At 43.2% G+C, this 21,052-nt stretch overlaps 1 pseudogene; it reads left to right on the forward strand.

Moving 5' to 3' along the window:
• The first annotated feature begins 6,331 nt into the window (after nt 1-6,331).
• The window catches only part of LOC123506865, a 35,962-nt pseudogene continuing 21,241 nt past the window's right edge, over nt 6,332-21,052 (forward strand).

A 21,052-nucleotide genomic window follows, 5' to 3' on the forward strand; every position in this document is an offset into this window, starting at 1 on the left:
CGAGTATTATGTGCAGGGTGCAGGAAATGACTTGTCGCACAATTAGTCGGATGCTATGCACGGGCTCTGACTCTCTAAAGGGATCACTGACCCCCTGTATCATGATCCTCGCACTCCTACAACACCATACCTCAGGAAGATCTTGGGAGTACTGACAAGTGTAGGTGTAGCCGAGGCTTGTATTAACGTTGTTATGTCACCGCTGCAACCCGCCTGGAACCCTCACCGTGTCAGTGTTGATATTCACTCTCTGCATCAGCCCAAGAGGGACTGGCTCCCTCATGTGCTGCAAGACATGTTCATGACTAAATTGTCCAAGTACCCACACGTTCAGGCTATTCATGTTTATTGTGATGGGTCAGTCAATGGCAGCAGGTCTGGATGTGGGCTGTTCATCCGTGACTACATCTCTGCCAGTCTCTACACTGACACTGAGGTTTCCAGGCGGCTCCCTGCACCCATGTCTTCCACTAGAGCAGAACTGTATGCTGTACTGGAGGCGCTCCACATTGTGGCGCCTCTCCATAACAATGTATATTTCTTTATTGACAGTCAGGCTGCATTGTACGCCCTTCAATCCACCTCCCTCCCCCCCCACCATGGACTGTGATCTAGTTAATAAGTGTCTTGATCTCATCCACGCCCTAGAAGGTGCTGGTGCCACGGTCCATTTCACCTGGATACCCTCTCATGTGGGTGTCCCGCTAAATGAAAAGCAGACCACCTTGCTCAGTGTGCCCTACAAGATGACACAGTGCCACAGCGCCACAGTGGACCCTGGCACTGAGCACACTCTGGGCTGTGTTAAGAGTAGCATTAAGGACTTTGTACAAAGTAGCATTAGTGATCAGTTGGAGCTTTGTTGCCATAGGGGCAGTGGCACTGTGGCACTGTGGCACTAGTCTTCACTATGCTGTGTCTCCCAGAGCTGTGCCTACACCTACGGGAGACACACTGCATCACATGACAGGGTGGCAGTGAGGCTCAGATTAGGCTACAAATACTTTTGGGAAGCGAGTGCTTCTCCTGCTGTGTGCTGTGTGGTGTGTGCTGCACCAAGGGGACACACTGCCTCACTATTGCGTGGTGTGAGGTGTGTGCTGTGTGTGTGCACCAAGGGACACACTCTGCCTCACTATTGCGTGGTGTGTGGTGTGGTGTGTGGTGCACCAAGGGGACACACTCTGCCTCACTATTGCGTGGTGTGTGGTGTGTGGTGTGTGGTGCACCAAGGGGACACACTCTGCCTCACTATTGCGTGGTGTGTGTGTGTGTGTGGTGCACCAAGGGGACACACTCTGCCTCACTATTGCGTGGTGTGCGTGGTGTGTGTGTGTGGTGCACCAAGGGGACACACTCTGCCTCACTATTGCGTTGTGTGGTGTGTGGTGCACCAAGGGGACACACTCTGCCTCACTATTGCGTGGTGTGTGTGTGTGTGTGTGGTGCACCAAGGGGACACACTCTGCCTCACTATTGCGTGTGTGTGCACCAAGGGGTGTGTGTGTGTGTGGTGCACCAAGGGGACACACTCTGCCTCACTATTGCGTGGTGTGTGGTGTGTGGTGCACCAAGGGGACACACTCTGCCTCACTATTGCGTGGTGTGTGGTGTGTGGTGCACCAAGGGGACACACTCTGCCTCACTATTGCGTGGTGTGTGGTGTGTGGTGCACCAAGGGGACACACTCTGCCTCACTATATCATGGAATGTCCTCTCATTGGTAAATTTAGGCCACAAGGTCAGCGTGACTTGTACAGCCTCACTGACCATCTCCTAGACTCAGCCACTCTCAGGGACACACTCAGGGAGTATCCTCAGTTTGCCCCCAGACTGTAGGGTGTGCAGGCAATAAGGTGTGCAATATCTCGATTCATTTATTGAAGTACTTGTATTCTTGTTGTGTATACTGTCCAGTGTTTGATTTTTGAGTCTTTAACCTTGAGTCTTTGCCCAGGGGGCGGGGGGTGGCAGGGTCCATCCTCCTCCTTTGTTGTATTTATTTATTAATTCAACAATAAATGTCTCAATCAATCAATCAGTGCTCGTCACGAAATTTGGCTTATCTATTGTTTTGGTCTTTCATCTTTTCATTGTTTTAAATACTGTGTTATCTATTTATCCATTACTCTTTAAAACATATCAATGCTCGTGGTGGAATGAGAGGGGGTGTACATCTTTCTCATTTGGCTTATCTATTGCTCTTTTCATTGTTTTAAATCTCTATACTGTGTTATCTATTTATCTATTACTCTTTATAGTACATCAATGCTCGTGGTGGAATGAGAGGGTGTAGGCTACATCTTTCTTATCATGCCGTCTCGTGTAGTCTCGTATCTTTTCATTGTTTTAAAATCCTACTTCTTATTCTTCACTTCATACATGTTTAATTAGTACGCACGGTATATGTGACTGATTCATTGCCAGATTGTTGCGTTAATGGTGAAATTAGGAATACATAATCTAATCTTTCTTGTTTGACTTATCTCGTGTGGTGGTTAAGCCTCTTTTCATTGTTTTAATCTGTTTTTAATGTGTTGTCTCTTATTCTGCTTATATTAAAGTGTATTTCGTTATGGTAGCTACTCAGTTTCAGGCAAAAATTAAATAAAATAAAAAGAAAAATGCAAAATATGAAATGCAGCCATACATCTTTACATTGTTTTAAATACTTTCCCTATTATGTTACTTCTTACTTTATAGCCATGAATATTTCAGTATTTCGTTATAGTAGTGAAATATCTAACGATTTATTTAAGGCCAATAGATGAAATGCAGTCATATCTATACATCTTTACATTGTTTGGAATCTTTACACTTCTTTCTCTATAGCCATTAATAATTCAGTATATTTCGCTATAATACTTGACAATTTAGGCGAGTAGATAACACGCATTTTTATATTGTTTTAAATACTTTCCTTCGTATACTTCTTACTCTATAGCCATTAATAATTCAATATATTTCGCTATAATACTTGTCAATTTATTTAAGATCAATAGACGAAACGCAGCCATATACATCTTTACATTGTTTGAAATCCCTTCCTTCTTACACTTCTTTCTCTATAGCCATTAATAATTCAATATATTTCGCTATAATACTTGACAATTTAACCCCTTCAGCACCATTACACATTTCCGCACTCATTGTGGTTACTATTTGATGATTTTATACAGCTTCACAAACTGACGTGGGGATTGAAATAGTGAAGACTCTGGCCATTAAACCTCTGACCTCCATAGACCCTTCATAATGTCAATACAATCGTCTAATCACACTTAAAACTATAGATGAAAATAGCTTACATCCTGGTGCCGAAGGGGTTAAGGCTAATAGCAGCCATACATCTTTATATTGTTTTAAATCAGTTCTTTCTTATACTTCTTTCTCTATAGCCATTAATAAGTCAATATATTTCACTATAATACTGTTTATATGGACAGACTACAGGATAATGTACAGACACGGAAGTCACAGAGCATTTCAAGACGAGGCTTCATGTTTAATTTATGAGCTTCAAAATGTCCTTCAAAACACCAGCCATATCTTTCCTTCATTCCTTCTAATATTCTTTTCTCCCTCTTTTTTTTTTTCCTTTTATCAATTTATTTATTTATTTATTTATTTATTTTGGTGTGTTTATCTACAAAACATTCATATTTCCTTTTCTAACAGCTGTCTATATAATGTCCCTCAAACAACACCTGTCATTATGTTTCTTCATTCATTCCAATATTATTTTTTCTCTCATCTTTTTTCTAATTTCTACTACTATTACTACTGCTGCTACTATCACTACAACTACCACTTCTACTACTACTACTAACACTACTACTACTACTACTACTACTACTACTACTACTACTACTACTACTACTACTACTACTACTACTACTACTACTACTACTACTACTACTGCTACTACTACTACTACTACTACTACTACTACTACTACTACTACTACCACTCTCTCTCTCTCTCTCTCTCTCTCTCTCTCTCTCTCTCTCTCTCTCTCTCTAATTTGGGACTCTAGATATGCTCTCTCTTCTCTCCTCCTCCTCCTCCTCCTCCTCCTCCTCCTCCTCCTCTCAGCTGACAGTAACACACTTATTTTTGTTATTGTTTGTGGCCACACGTAAACTTGATAAGGGGAAAAAAAAACTCTTAAAAACCCGCTTCACTTCAATTAGAGCCTTTGAAGTGTAGAAATGTTGTTAATTTGTCACTGGAACCACAAAAACACTCTTAAAAACCCACGTCACTTCAACTAGAGCCTTTGGAGTGTAGAAACATTCTTAAAACCCACGTCACTTCAATTTTAGCCTTTCATGCGTAGAAATATTGTTACTCTGATATTACAACCACAAAAAATACCCTTAAAAAACCGCGTCAGTTAAATTAGAGCCTTTTAAGAGTAGAAATGTTGTTAATCTGTCACTACAACCACAAAAACACCCTTAAAAAACCGCGTCACTTAAATTAGAGCCTTTTAAAAGTAGAAATGTTGTTAATCTGTCACTACAATCACAAAAACACCTTTAAAAACCCGCTCATTTCAACTAGAGCCTTTGGAGTGTAGAAATGTTGATAATCTGTCACTACAACCTTAAAAACACCCTTAAAAACCCGCATCGCTTCAACTAGAGCCTTTGGAGTGTAGAAATGTTGTTAATCTGTCACTACAACCTCAAAAACACCCTAAAAAACCCGCTTCACTTAAACTAGAGCCTTTGAAGTGTAGAAATGTTGATAGTCTGTCACTACAACCTTAAAAACACCCTTAAAAACCGCATCACTTCAACTAGAGCCTTTGGAGTGTAGAAATGTTGTTAATCTGTCACTACAACCACAAAAACACCTTAAAAACCCGCGTCACTTAAACTAGAGCCTCTCACGAGTAGAAATTTTGTTAATCTGCCACTACAACCACAAAAACACCCTTAAAAAACCGCATCACTTAAATTAGAGCCTTTTATGCGTAGAAATTTTGTTAATCTGTCACTAGAACCACAAAAACAACATTAAAAGCTTGTCTATAACTATAATGATGTAGAGGCTTTTGAAAACAATGGAGACGCGCGGCAGAAGTGTTGTCAGAGTGAAGCCAGAGGTCAGAGTTACTATATAGCGTGGTTTTCAAGAGTTTCTCCTGTTAATAATGAAGAAATGTTGTCACTCTGCCTCTAGAACTATAAAAACACCCTTAAAAACTCTCTCTCTCTCTCTCTCTCTCTCTCTCTCTCTCTCTCTCTGCTGGTAATATTCTTTCTTTTTACTCTCTCTCTCTCTGCTGGTAATATTCTTTCTTTTTACTCTCTCTCTCTCTCTCTCTCTCTCTCTCTCTCTCTCTCTCTCTCTCTCTCTCTCTCTGGTCTATTCTCTCTCTCTCTCTCTCTCTCTCTCTCTCTCTCTCTCTGCTGGTAATATGCTTTCTTTTCTCTCTCTCTCTCTCTCTCTCTCTCTCTCTCTCTGTTACGTAAGGTGATGCAAAATCGAGTCTCGCAAATCATCAATATTCGTCACGTGATCCAATGATACGACACTTTTTCATTAGTCTCGCGTCTCAGTGTGTCATTTTATTAACCTTTACGACTTTTTAAATGATTTTTCTTGTATATTTTAATTATTTGGTTTTTGTTTTTATCACCCCGTAAAATTAGCAAGTGTCATGCAGTCATGGGGCTCAATGACGTCATGGAAGTGTGAGTTTGTTAAGATTTTTGGTTAATAATGAGTAATAAAGGATTTCTTATTTTTGGACGAGATTTATGTTTGGTATTAGAAAAAAATTAATAGGTAAATAAATGAATGGGAATAGATGAATAGATATACGTGTAAGTGAATGGATATATAAATGTGATGTATACATTTAATTTATATGCATTTTTTTTTCAGGAAGTTATCAATAAAACAAGATGATACAGTAAAAAACATTTAATTCAGCCTTTCATTTTTGGTATACTTTAAAATCATGTTTGTAAAAGCTCAGATTAATATTGGCAACTTACTTCCCTTTGGCATTATAATAAGCAGTTACTGAAAATTATCTAAGCACAAAACATTGATATTGAAAGTAAATAAGAACCACATTTTGAAATATAATAGAGAGTTTTAATAGCAAATAATTATATAATGTGACTAAAGCATTTTGTTCATAATCACGAAAGATGTCATACTCAAGATAAAACTTACTAAAAACTAAACTAGCGAATAATCCTATTAAATAAATATAAAAAATAACACAAAATAATTTTAAACAACATATTTTAATACTAAAATATAAAACAAATGCAGAAAGAGTTATACCAAAAACATTTGTCTAAAACCACTGGGATTTGTTTACGATTCCTTCTAGTTTCTCCTCGCCTAGGTGATATTCCTTATTTACACCGTGAGTAGGCCTATTACCACACCCTGGGCACTGTAGGCCTATGGGGGAACACTTAGAGCACCAGTAGACCTAAGGGGAGCATGAATTTGAGGGATAATTAACTCAGAATAAGGAAAATAAGATCAGCTGATGGGCCAAGTGGGATTATGAAACTTTTGGCGCGAAAATGAAGATTGTATGAGTTTATGTTTTTTGTTAATATTTTGTAAACCAGGGAAGAGACACACTTAATAGCCATTGTAGGTGGTGTATATAAGTACTGTGGAGGGTTTGTAGTGTTAAGTGACTCCTAAATAGCCCGTCAACTAAGATAAATAAGTAAAAATGTGGCGGAGTGTGTCTTGTTGTCAGTAATTCTATCCTTTTTGTCATTATTTTCTAAACCAGGGACGCGAGGCACTTAACAGCCATTGTAAGTGGTGTATATAAGTACTGTGGAAGGTTGGAGTGTTAAGTGACTCTTAAATAGCCCGTCAAATGAGAGAAATAAGTAGAAATGTGGAGGAGTGTTGATGTCAGTAATTTTATCCTTTTTGTTGATATTTTCTAAACCAGGGACGCGAGGCACTTAACAGGCATTCTAAGTAGCGGATATAAGTACTGTGGCAGGCATTCTAAGTAGTGGATATAAGCACTGTGGAGGGTTGTAGTGTTAAGTAACTTATAAACAGCCTGTCAAATAAGAGAAATGTGGCGGGGTGTGTTTTGATGTCAGTAATTTTATCCTTTTTGTTGATATTTTCTAAACCAGGGATGTGAGGCACTTAACAGCTATTCTAAGTGGTGTATATAAGTACTGTGGAGGGCTGTGGTGTTAATTGACTCATAAACAGCCTGTCAGATAAGAGAAATAAGGAAAAATGTGCATATGGTCTTATGAAACTATGGTTAATTTATTTGTGTGTGTGTGTGTGTGTGTGTGTGTGTGTGTTACTCCTAAGTCTTTAGCCTCTTCAGTAGCATGATGTGTTTCCATATTCACTCTGGTGACTATTTGGTGACTTTCCACAGCTTCGGAAACTCATGTGGGGATTAAAATAGTGAAGACTGTGGCCATTAATCTTGTGACCTCCATAGACCCTTCCTAATGTCAATAAAATGGTCTAATGATACACAAAACTCAAGGTAAAAATGTGTCCCAGTACTGAAGGGGTTGAAATAGTGAAGACCATTTTATTGACATTAGGAAGGGTCTATGGAGGTCACAAGATTAATGGCAACAGTCTTCACTATTTTAACCCCTTCAGTGCTGGGACACATTTTTACCTTGAGTTTTGTGTACCATTAGACCATATTATTGACATTAGGAAGGGTCTATGTAGGTCACAAGATTAATGGCCACAGTCTTCACTATTTTAACCCCTTCAGTACTGGGACACATTTTTACCTTGAGTTTTGTGTACCATTAGACCATTTTATTGACATTAGGAAGGGTCTATGAAGGTCACAAGATTAATGGCCACAGTCTTCACTATTTTAACCCCTTCAGTGCTGGGACACATTTTTACCTTGAGCTTTGTGTACCATTAGACCATTTTATTGACATTTGGAAGGGTCTATGGAGGTCACAAGATTAATGGCCACAGTCTTCACTATTTTAACCCCTTCAGTACTGGGACACATTTTTACCTTGAGTTTTGTGTACCATCAGACCATTTTATTGACATTAGGAAGGGTCTATGGAGGTCTCAAGATTAATGGCCACAGTCTTCACTATTTTAACCCCTTCAGTACTGGGGCACATTTTTACCTTGAGTTTTGTGTACCATTAGACCATTTTATTGACATTAGGAAGGGTGTATGGAGGTCACAAGATTAATGGCCACAGTCTTCACTATTTTAACCCCTTCAGTACTGGGGCACATTTTTACCTTGAGTTTTGTGTACCATTAGACCATTTTATTGACATTAGGAAGGGTGTATGGAGGTCACAAGATTAATGGCCACAGTCTTCACTATTTTAACCCCTTCAGTACTGGGACACATTTTTACCTTGAGTTTTGTGTACCATTAGACCATTTTATTGACATTAGGAAGGGTGTATGGAGATCACAAGATTAATGGCCACAGTCTTCACTATTTTAATCCCCACATGAGTTTCTGAAGCTGTGGAAAGTCATCAAATAGACAGACCAAGAATTTTTAGTGTGGAAGAGGGAGACAGTTGAGTGTCACTGAAGAAGAGGGGATAGTTGTCTGGAAGGTTGTGTCCAGTTGATAGATGGAGGAATTGAGTTTGTGAGGCATTGAACACTGACAAGTTTGTGAGGCATTGAACACTGACAAGTTTGTGAGGCATTGAACACTGACAAGTTTGTGAGGCATTGAACACTGACAAGTTTGTGAGGCATTGAACACTGACAAGTTTGTGAGGCATTGAACACTGACAAGTTTGTGAGGCATTGAACACTGACAAGTTTGTGAGGCATTGAACACTGACAAGTTTGTGAGGCATTGAACACTGACAAGTTTGTGAGGCATTGAACACTGACAAGTTTGTGAGGCATTGAACACTGACAAGTTTGTGAGGCATTGAACACTGACAAGTTTTCTCTGCCCCAATCGGAAATCTTAGAGAGATCAGAAGTGAGGCGTTCTGTGGCGTCCCTGCGTGATCTGTTGACTTCCTGAAGGGTTGGACGTCTCTGAAAGGACGTGGAAAGATGTAGGGTGGTGTCATCAGCGTAGGAGTGGATAGGGCAACAAGTTTGGTTAAGAAGGTCATTAATGAGTAATAGAAAGAGAGTGGGTGACAGGACAGAACCCTGAGGAACACCACTATTAATAGGGTTAGGAGAAGAACAGTGGCCGTCTACCACAGCAGCAATAGAGCGGTCGGAAAGGAAACTTGAGATAAAGTTGCAGAGAGAAGGATAGAAGCCGTAGGAGGGCAGGTTTCAAATCAGAGCTTTGTGCCAGACTCTATCAAAAGCTTTTGATGTCTAACGCGACAGCAAAAGTTTCACCGAAATCTCTAAAAGAGGATGACCAAGACTCAGTGAGGAAAGCCAGAAGATCACCAGTAGAGCGACCTTGACGGAAGCCATACTGGCCATCACACACAAGATTGTGAAGTGACACATGTTTGAGAATCTTCCTATTCAGGATAGATTCAAAAACTTTAGACAAGCAAGAGATTAAAGCTATAGGACGGTAGTTTGAGGGGTTAGAACGGTCACCCTTTTTAGGAACAGGCTGAATGTAGGTGAACTTCCAGCAGGAAGGAAAGGTACAAGTCGATAGACAAAGTTGGAAGAGTTTGGCCAGGCAAGGTGCAAGCACGGAAGCACAGTTTTTGAGAACAATGGGAGGGACACGCCAGCCATCAGGTCCATAAGCCTTCCCAGGGTTTAGGCCAGCAAGGGCATGGAAAACATCATTACGATGAACTTTAAGTGTAGACATGAAATAGTCAGAGGGAGGAGGAGAGGGAGGGACAAGCCCAGAATCGTCCAAGGTGGAGTTGTGGGCAAAGGTTTGAGAGAAGAGTTCAGCTTTAGAGACAGAAGAGATGGCACTGCACTGGTGCCGTCAGGATGAAATAAAGGAGGGAAAGATGAAGAAGTGAAGTTATTTGAGATGTTTTTGGCCAGATGCCAGAAGTCTTGAGGGGAGTTTGAGTTTGAAAGATTTTGACATTTTCTATTTATGAAGGAGTGTTTGGCAAGTTGAAGAACAGACTTGGCATGATTCCAGGCAGAGATATAAAGTGTGTGAGATTCAGGAGATGGAAGGCTCAAGTACCTTTTGTGGGCAACCTCTGTATCATGTATAGCACGAGAACAGGCTGAGTTAAACCAAGGTTGAGAAGGTTTAGGTTGAGATAAAGAATGAGGAATGTACGCCTCCATGCCAGACACTATCACCTCTGTTATGCGTTCACCACACAGAGATGGCTCTCCGACACAGAAGCAGTAATCATTCCAGGGAAAATCACCATAATACCTCCTCAGGTCCCCCAGCTGCCAGAGGCAAAACGCCAGAGGCACCTTTGCTTTGGGGGATCCTGTGGAGGGATTGGAGAAATAGGACAAGATACAGAAATGAGATTGTGATCGGAGGAGCCCAACGGAGATGAAAGGGTGACAGCATAAGCAGAAGGATTAGAGGTGAGGAAGAGATCAAGAATGTTGGGCGTGTCTCCAAGACGGTCAGGAATACGAGTAGGGTGTTGCACCAGTTGCTCCAGGTCATGGAGGATAGCAAAGTTGAAGGCTAGTTCACCAGGGTGGTCAGTGAAGGGAGAGGAAAGCCAAAGCTGGTGGTGAACAGGGAAATCTCCAAGGATGGAAATCTCTGTGAAAGGGTAGAGGGGCAGAACTCGCTGGGAGTAAGTTATTGTTTCAGTAGGCATCTGGCAAAACGAGGGTGAACTAAATCAATCTGTGTGTGTGTGTGTGTGTGTGTGTGTGTGTGTGTGTGTGTGTGTGTGTGTGTGTGTGTGTAGGGTGATGACAGGAGCAAACAAGGAACTATTTATATTATCTGGACTTTTGCATTATTGGGACCACTACCTGCAACATTTGGTCTGGTAAAATGAACGGTGGTTGTAAATCAGTCTCTGTGTCTGTAGGGTGATGACAGGAGTGCAGGATGGACGCACAGCTGGACAAAATGAATGCTATCCTACAGAACATGCAACAGGCGCTCAAATGCAACATATGGTGAGTACTGTGTGTGTGTGTGTGTGTGTGTGTGTGTGTGTGTGTGTGTGTGTGCTTTACGGTGGTGTGGCCCCGTCTCCATATCTACACTTATCCAATGTTTCTTTGAAGCTGTGCACACTCGTTGGTGACACCACTTCCTCACTCAAACTGTTCCACGCCTCAACACATCTTTGTGAGAAACTCTATTTTTTAACATCTCTCAGACATCTTCCCTTCCTCAGCTTTTTACTATGCGATCTTGTGCTTCTAGTGTCATATTCTTCTCTCAGGATCAGTTTCTCAATATCCACTTGGTCCATTCCATTGATCAATTTATAAACTTGTATCAGATCCCCTCTCTCTCTCTCTCTTCTTTGTTCCAGGGTTGGTAGATCCATAGCCTTTAGTCTCTCCTCATATGTCATCCCTTCAAATTCTGGAACCATTCTTGTAGCCATTTTTTGTAGTCTCCAATTTCCTTATGTGTTTCTTTTTATGAGGGGTCCACACTACTCCTGCATATTCCAATCTGGGTCTTATTATAGTGTGTGTGTGTGTTTCACTGTTTGTTTGATCTGCTGCAGTCTCTGACGAGACAGCCAGACATTACCCTACGGAACAAGCTCAGAGCTCATTATTTCCGATCTTGGGATAGGCCTGAGACCAGGCACACACCACACACCGGGACAACAACAGTGAACAGTGAACAGTGAACAGGGGCTACACGTCAAAGGAGACACACCCAAATATCTCCACCCGGCCGGGGAATCGAACACTGGTCCTCTGGCTTGTGAAGCCAGCGCTCAACCACTGAGCTACCGGGTGTGTGTGTGTGTGTGTGTGTTTCACTGTTTGATCTGCTGCAGTCTCTGACGAGACAGCCAGACGTTACCCTACGGAACGAGCTCAGAGCTCATTATTTCCGATCTTCGGATAGGCCTGAGACCAGGCACACACCACACACCGGGACAACAAGGTCACAACTCCTCGATTTACATCCCGTACCTACTCACTGCTAGGTGAACACTCAACACTGAACACTGAACACTGAACAGTGAACAATGAACACTGAACAGTGAACAGTGAACAGGGGCTACACGTGAAAGGAGACACACCCAAATATCTCCACCCGGCCGGGGAATCGAACCCCGGTCCTCTGGCTTGTGAAGCCAGCGCTCTAACCAATGAGCTAGCGGGCATGTGTGTGTGTGTGTGTGTGTGTGTGTGTGTGTGTGTGTGTTTCTGGTAGTGTGTAAAGGTTGAAAAATGATAGAATAATTCTCTCTCTCTCTCTCTCTCTCTCTCTCTCTCTCTCTCTCTCTCTCTCTCTCTCTCTCTCTCTCTCTCTCTCTCTCTCTCTCTCTCTCTCTCTCTCTCTCTCTCTCTCTCTCTCTTTCCTTCCTTCCTTCCTTCCTTCCTTTTCTTTTCTCTCTCTCTCTCTCTCCCTCTCCCTCTCCCTCTCCCTCCCTCCCTCCTTCCCTCCCTCCTCCTTCCCAAATAACACACATTTTTCTCTCACCACCACCACCACCACCCAGCTTGGACATGCTAAACAAACCTCTAACGACAAAATGTGGCCACTCCTTCTGTGGGGAGTGTGTGCAGCAACTAGTGAGGCGGCCGAGGGGGTCTGCCCAGTGCCCTCTGTGTCTGGGGCCCATCACAAGGAGGTCACTGTCTCATAATGTCAAGGTGGCTGGCCTGGTGCTGGCTGTCAGGAAGGTCATTGCCAGTATCAAGAAGGACTGCTGCTTTGAAGGTGGGTCTTCCTGTGGGTTTTTGGTGTGTTTTGTGGTGTTTTTGGGGTGTTTGGGTGTGTTTTGGGGTGTTTTTGTGTGTTTTTGGGGTGTTTTGGTGTGTTTTGGGGTGTTTTGTGGTGTTTTGGTGTGTTTTGGGGTGTTTTGTGGTGTTTTGGTGTGTTTTGGGATGTTTTGTGTTGTGTTTTGGGTGTTTTGGTGTGTTTTGTGGTGTGTTTTGTTGTGTGTTTTGTGGGTGTTTTGGTGTATGTTTTGGTGTATTTTTGGTTTGGGTGTTTTTGGGGTGTTTGGGTATGTTTTGGTGTGTTTTGGGGTGTTTTGGGTGTTTTTGTGTTTGTGGTGTTTTGTATGTTTTTTTGTGTGTTTTGTTTTGTGGTATTATGGTATGGGTGTTTGGTGTATGTGTTTGGGTATGTGGTGTTTTAGGGTGTGTTTAGGGTGTTTTGGGGTGTTTTGTGGGGTGTTTTGGTGTGTTTTGGTGTGTTTTAGGGTGTTTTTGGGTGTGTTTGTGGTGTTTTGTTTTTGTGTGTTTTGGGTGTTTGGGGTGTTTTGTGTTTTGGTGTTTTGGTGTTTGTTTGTGTGTTTTGGGGTGTTTTGTGTGTTTTGGGTGTTTTGTGGTGTTTGGGTATGTTTTGGTGTGTTTTAGGGTGTTTTGTGGTGTTTTGGGGTGTTTTGGGGTGTTTTGTGTTTTGTGTTTGGGTTTTGGGTGTTTTGGGGTGTTTTGGTGTGTTTTTGGGGTGTTTTGTGGTGTTTGGGTGTGTTTGGGGTGTTTAGGGTATGTTTTTTGGTGTTTGGGGTGTTTTGTGTGTGTTTGGGTGTGTTTAGGGTGTTTTTGGTGTGTGTTTTGGGTGTTTTGTGTGTGTTTAGGTATGTTTTGGGTGTTTTGGTGTGTTTTGGTGTGTTTTGTGGTGTTTGTGTGTGTTTTGGGGTGTTTTGTGGTGTTTTGTGTGTTTGGTGTGTTTTGGGGTGTGTTTTGTTTGTGTTTTGGGTGTTTTGGTGTGTTTGGGTGTTTTAGGGTGTTTGTGGTGTTTGTTTTTTGGGGTGTTTTGGTGTTTTGTGGTGTTTTGGGGTGTTTTGGGGTGTTTTGTGGTGGGGTGTTTTTGGGTGTGTTTGTGTGTTTTGTTGTGTTTGTGGTGTGTTTTAGGGTGTTTGTGGTGTTTGGGTATGTTTAGGGTGTTTTGGGTGTTTTTGGGGTGTTTTGGGTGTGTTTTGGGTGTTTGTGGTGTTTGTTTGTTTGGGTGTTTTGTGGTGTTTTGGTGTGTTTTGGGGTGTTTTGTGGTGTTTGGTGTGTTTTGGGGTGGTGTTTTGGGGTGTTTGGGTATGTTTTGGTGTTGGGTGTTTTGGGTGTTTGGGTGTTTTGTTTGGGTGTTTTGGGGTGTTTTGGGGTGTTTTGTGGTGTTTTGTTTTGGGTGTTTGTGGTGTTTTGTGGTGTTTGGTGTGTTTTTGGGTGTTTGTGTGTGTTTGGGTATGTTTTGGGGTGTTTTGGGGTGTTTTGGGTGTTTTGTTTTGTGGTGTTTGGGGGTGTTTTGGGGTTTTGGGGTTTTTTGGGTGTTTTGGTGGTGTTTTGGTGTGTTTTGTGGTGTTTTGGGTGTTTTGGGTGTTTTGGGTGTTTTGGTGTTTTGGTGTGTTTTGGGTGTTTTGTGTTTGTGTGTTTGGGTGTTTGGGTGTTTTGGTATTTTGGTGTGTTTTGTGGTGTTTTTTGTTTTGGGTGTGTTTTGGGGTGTTTTGGGTGTTTGTGGGTGTTTTGTTTGGTGTTTGGGTGTTTTGGGGTGTTTTGGGGTGTTTTTGTTTTGGTGGGTTTTGGGTGTTTGTGGTGTTTTTGGTATGTTTTGGGTGTTTTGTGTGTTTTGGGTTTTGTTTTGGGTTTTTTTGGGGTGTTTTTTGGTGGTGTTTTGTGGTATTTTGGGGTGTTTTGGTATGTTTTTGGTGTTTTGGGTGTTTTGGGGGTGTTTTGGTGTTTTGTTTGGATGTTTTGGTGTGTTTGTGGTGTTTGTGTTGGGATGTTTGGTGTGTTTTGGGGTGTTTTGTGTGTTTTGTGGTGTTTTTGTGTTTTTGTTTTGGGGTGTTTTGAGGTGTTTTTGGGTGTTTTGGTGTTTGATGTTGTGTTTTGATGTGTGTTTTTGGTATTTTGTGTGTTTTGGTTGTTTTGGTGTGTTTTGTGTTTTGGGTGTTTTGGTGTGTTTTGGGTGTTTTATGGGTGTGTTTTGATGTTTTGTGTTTTGGTGTGTTTTGTGTTTTGGTGTGTTTTGTGTTGTGTGTGTGTTTTGGTGTGTTTTGATGGTGTGTTTTTGGTGTTTTGGATGTTTTGGTGTTTGATGATTTTGGTGTGTTTTGGTGTGTTTTGTGTTTTGGTGTTTTGATGTTTTGGGTGTTTTGGTTGTGTGTTTTGGGTGTTTTGGTGTGTTTTGGTGTTTGGTGTGTTTTGGGGTGTTTTGGGTGTTTTGGTGTGTTTAGGGTGTTCTGGGTGTTTTGGTGTTTTTTTGTGTGTTTTGGTGTGTTTTGTGGTGTTTTGGGTGTTTTGGTTTGTTTGGGTGTTTTGGTGTGTTTTGGGTGTGTTTGGGTGTTTTGGGTGTGTTTTGGTGTGTTTGGGTGTTTTGGTGTGTTTTGGTGTGTTTTGTGTGTGTTTTGGGGTGTTTTGGTGTTTTGTGTGTTTTGGGTGTGTTTTGGTGTGTTTGGGTGTGTTTGGTGTGTTTCAGGTGTTTTTGTGTGTGTGTTTGGTTTTGGGGTGTTTGAGTGTGTTTTGAGTGTGTTTGGTGTGTTTTCAGGGTTGTGTTTTGTGTGTTTTGGCATGTGTTTTGGTGTGTTTTGGTGTTTTATGTGTGTGTTTGGGTGTGTTTAGGGTGTTTTGGTATGTTTTGTGGTGTTTTAGGGGTGTTTGTGGTGTAGTTTTGTATTGGTGTGTTTTGGTGTTTTGTTTTGGTGTGTTTTGGTGTGTTTTGGTGTTTTGTGTGTGTTTTGGGAGCATTTTTAGTGTGTTTTTGATGTATTTTGGAATGTTTTGGTGTGTTTGGGGTGTTTTGGTTTGTGGTGTGGTTTTGGGGTGTTTTGGGGTGTTTCCAGCTGTTTTTTTGGTTGTGGTGTGTTTAGGTGTTATTGGTGTTGTATTTGATGTGTTTTGGGGATTTTGGGTGTTTTATTGGTGTTTTTGAGATGTTTTGAGGTGTCTTTCGTGCGTTTTGTTTGTTGGGGTGTTTTGAGTTGTTTTGGGAGAGTTTTGGGGTATTTTGAGTTGTCTTGTGGTGTTTTTTGAGTTTTGGTGTTTTAGTGTGTTTTTAAAATGTTTTGGTGTGGTTTTTGGATGTTTTAAGGTGTTTTGGGTGTTTTTGAGTGTTCTTGGTGTTTTGTGTTTGGTGTGTTTTGGTGTGTTTTTGAAGTATTTTGAGGTGTTTTGAGGTTTTTGTGATGTTTTGGAGTGTTTTGGGGTGTATATGGGATGTTTTGAGATGTTTTGGGATGTTTTAGGTGTTTTTGAAGTATTTTGAGGGGTTTTGAGGTTATTGTGATGTTCTGGGATGTTTTGGGATGTTTGAGAAATTTTGGGGTGTTTTGAGGGTTTTGGGTGTTTGAGATGTTTTGGGTGTTTCAAGTGTTTTGGTGTGTTTTGAGGTGTTTTGAGAGTTTTGGGGTGTTTTGAGATGTTATGGGATGTTTTGGAGTGTTTTGGTGTGTTTCGAGGAGTTTAGGGGTGTTTGAGATGTTTTGGGATGTTTTGGAGTGTTTTGGTGTGTTTTGAGATGTTTGGGGTGTTTGAGATGTTTTGTGGGTGTTTTGGGTGTTTTGAGATGTTTTGAGATGTTTTGTGTGTTTTGGGATGTTTGAGGTGTTTTGAGGATGTTTTGAGGGTGTTTGGGGTGTTTTGAGATGTTTTGTGTGTGTTTGAGATGTTTTGAGGTGTTTTGAGGTGTTTTGAGGTGTTTTGGGTGCGTTGATGTGTTTGAGTGTGTTTTGGAGATGTTTGGGGGTGTTTTGGTGTTTTTGGTGTATTATGGTAGAAGTAGTAGTAGTAGCAGTAGTAGTAGTAGTAGTAGTAGTAGTAGTAGTAATTGTAGTAGTAGTTAAATAAAAATCAATAACAATAAGAATACCACCACCACCACCACCCCCCCCTCACCCTACCCCTTTCCCCCGACAGTGACCCCCTCTAAGTACCGGCCGCCCCGCCCGAGGCAGGGCTGGCAGACGATGACTCGGAGAATGAGGAGAAAGACGAACCAAGGCGGGGCACTCGGAAACGCGGGGCCACGGCACTCTACAACCCGGAGGTGGTGCCGCCCCGCCCCCGCCCCGCCAAGAGGAGGATTCTGGCTGCTAACGGGGCACAAGGTGAGGGAAGGGTGGTGGGGGTGACAGAGAGAGAGAGAGAGAGAGAGAGAGAGAGAGAGAGTAAAAAAAGAGAAGATAGAAAGATAAAGCAAAAAGCAAGAAAGAAAGAGAGAGAGAGAGAGAGAGAGAGAGAGAGAAAAAAGAGAAGATAGAAAGATAAAGCAAAAAGCAAGAAAGAAGAGAGAGAGAGAGAGAGAGAGAGAGAGAGAGAGAGAGAGAGAGAAACACAAATAGAAAAAAAAGTACATTTATAAGGTAACAACAAATACTCTAAACCTAACCTAACCTAACCTAACCTAACCTTTACAGAACTGAGCCTGCACTCCACCTAACCTAACCACTAACCTAACCTAACCACCACCACACAACCACCACCACCACCAACAACAACAACAACATGGCAGAAACGACACAAAATCCTACAAACGAGCCAGACATTTTGAACTCCATCGCTCGTGAACACTCCTACTCTTCTCCGACAAAACAGGCCCCCTTAGAGCGCCCCAGTGGTCCCCCGGTGCCCCAGGGTATCCGGCGGGGGCGTATCCGGGGCGGGGGGACCACGGTGCAGGCTTATATAGGCCCCCGGAAAACAGCAGAAAAAATGGCAGAGAAATGTGGTGATAATTTAGTTTCTGCAAGTCAAGGGCAGGAAATGTTGCCAGGGGAGGAGGTGGGGCAGCTCGGGGTTCCTCGGGGCATTGCGGGGCGTGCCGATGGGGGTCAGGGGGCGCTTCCAAGTCTCGGGGTGGAGGATAAAGTGGCGAAGTGGCTGGATAATAGTCGAGAAGTGGGTTTTCAGATTGGCCTCTCTCATTCGTCTAGTTCCTCGGGGTATCCTGGGGCGTCTACCACCACCGCCACCACCGCCACCACCGCCACCACTGAGCCCTCCACCAGCAACACCACTTGGAAGTTTTTCAAGACCAAAAACAACAACAAAGCCACCATAATTACCCAAAACAACAACAACAACAACAACAACAACAACGTCTTCGTCCCAACCCAAAATAACCCCAAACCCCCAAAAAACCGCGGTCGGGGGCGTGGCGGGGCTATAGCCGGGGCAGGGCGGGTGAGAGGGCGGGGCAGAGGCACGTCCAGACCCCGAGATCCCATGGGAACAGGCCCCGCAGATTCAAGCACCCCTATTTGCCCCGGAAAACCACCTCCGCCCCTTGGGATTAGCGCCATTCATGCCCCACGAGAGTCCACTATTGCTTACACCCATGATGATGACAATGATTTGCCGGATACTTGCCCCGACAACACCATGGACCATTTTGACCAACTTGTAGCGGAGACGAAGGAGAATAACCCGCCCCGCCCTGCCCCGTTCCCCGCCCCGGTTCATGCACCCCCGCCAGACAGCCAGGACAAGGAAGGGGCTTTATTCGTCACCCCAGCGCAGGATATCCCACAGGACACAGCACACAGCCCCGATAAAGATAAATCAGTCCGGGGTGGGAGGCTGGGGCAGGTTGGGCAGGCGGGGCAGGCGGGGCAGGATGCAGGAGCCCCGGAAATTCTAGCTGGGGCGGAGGAGACTAATGGGGAAGCTGTTTTGCGCGAGGACATTTCACTCTTGAATTTAACGCAGCATAACGCCACAGCTACAAAGACAGCTATGGGACCACCAGCACCACCAATAACAGCACCAGTAACAGCACCACCATCATCACCACCGCAGACTAGAAAACGACAGGTGCGCTTTACCGAGGGAAAGGCGAAACGCACCAACACTCGCTACACCGCATTGAAACACAGATTAATAGACACAGGGCATTCTGGCACTACCGCAGTCAGCATGAAGAGTGCCAAGAGTGCCAAGAGCCCCGGGTGGTCACACATCGAAGGGGCACGGAAAGAACTAGTCCCAAGAAATGCCAGTTTGGACATCACAGGCGGAGATGAAGTCATGGAAAACCGAGAATTGAAAAATCAGGTCATGTCATCTATTGAAAGCTTTGTTATTGAAGACACGCAGTTTGACGTGGAGCATTTGCCTCTCTCGCAGAATAAGAGAGAGAGAGTCCAGCGTCTGAAGGATATTGTGTCCAAGATGTCAGTGCTGGAGTGTGAGAGGGATGATGTAGGTGTTGGTGGTGTTCAAAGTAAGGATAAGGTAGAGAAGGGTGTGAGAAATGTGGCTCTTGTGACTGCTACGGCCACTAAAGTTTCAGAAATTAAGAAAAAACCTGCGACTTCACAGCAGAAAATGGAGGAGACTTGTAAGAATGCAGTGAGAGGTGAACAGAGTAAGATAGCTTGTACCGCACCCTCCACCACCACTACCAACACCACCATCACCTCCACATCTTCAGAAATCAAGAAAAAACAAAAGATTTCACAGCAAAAGTTGGAGGAAACTTTCAAGAATGCAGCGAAGATTATCGAACACACTACCACAAACACCACCAACACCGCAAACACCACCAACACCACCTCTACACCATCACAAACCAACAAAAATTGCACCACTTCAAACGAGAATCTTGAAAAATCGCACACAAACACGCCAAAAGCTGCCCAAAACACACCTAAACGTCCTGAAACCACTACTACTGCCTCTACACCCACCAGTACCAGGAAAACTCTACGTCTCTCCCTACAAAAGCTAGTCCCTTCAGTAGAGAGGAAGGCCCAGTCAGCCCCTTATATTGTGAAGGACACAGACAGAGAAGCAGAGAGTTTGTCCCCTTCTCCGAGGTACACTGCGAATGTCCAGCCAGTTCTGAGGAGGAGGAGGGAAGAAAGTGTGGTTAATTTCACTGACTTTGAGAGAGAGGAAGGAGAAAATAAAGAGGAAGGAGATAGAAAAGAGAATGTTAAAATAAGGAAGGGAGAGAAAGATGGTGATTTTGACAGAGAGAATGAGGAGGAGAAGGAGGAGGAAGGAAGAGAGGCAGACACAATGAAAAGAGGAAGAGGAAAAAGATCCACAAATTTGAGAGTGGAAATCGAAGAAGAGAAGAAGAGAGATGAAGGAAGAATAACAGGAAAGGAAGAGAAAGAAGGGAAGAAGATAAAAATGACAACACTTTTTGCCAAGAAGGAAAAAGAGAGAAAATGAGATCAAAGGAGAGATAGTGAGAGAGAGAGAGAACCAAGAGAATGCGAATCAAACAACATTGGCAACAAACACAGAACCATTCACAACCACAGCCACAGCCACAGCCACAGCACAGCCACAGAGCACAGCAAAACGCAAGGACAGAGGAACAGAACCACAGCAGGAACAGCACACAGCACCACCAGGGAAGAGAATGAGAGATGGAGACACCACAGCACACAACACCACAAGGCCACAACGTAAGACATTCTCCTTTTCAACCAATACAGAGGACCTAGATAGCCTTATTGTCAGTACCACAGCACAGCAGCACTCCGCCACAGCAAACAGCACCACAGCGACCCCAGGGAAGGATGCTGTGACCTCTGTGCTGCGTTCGTCTGCTTCCTGTGACCCTGTGTTAATGCAGAAAGAGGAAAGTCGCGCTGTGGTTCCCTTCAGGGCTGTGGGGCCGCTGTGTTCGGAAAGGTGAGTGTGTGTGTGTGTGTGTGTGTGTGTGTGTGTGTGTGTGTGTGTGTGTGTGTGTGTGTATTCACCTAGTTGTATTCACCTAGTTGTAATTTTAGAGGGCCTGGGTATCATACTGGTGTGGCCCCGTCTCCATATCTACACACATCCAACTTTCCTTTAAAACTATGCACACTCCTTGCTGACACCACCTCCTCACTCAAACCATTCCACACCTCCACACATCTTTGTGGGAAACTATATTTTTTCACATCCTTCAAGCATATTCCCTTGGCTATCTTTTTACTATGCGATCTTGTAGTTCTACTTAAGTTTTCCTCTCTCAACATCATTTGCTCATTATCCACTTCATCCAGTCCATTCAACAGTTTATAAACCTGTATTAAATCTC

The sequence above is a fragment of the Portunus trituberculatus genome, chromosome 2 (genome assembly GCF_017591435.1).
Source record: "Portunus trituberculatus isolate SZX2019 chromosome 2, ASM1759143v1, whole genome shotgun sequence".
NCBI lineage: Eukaryota > Metazoa > Arthropoda > Malacostraca > Decapoda > Portunidae > Portunus > Portunus trituberculatus.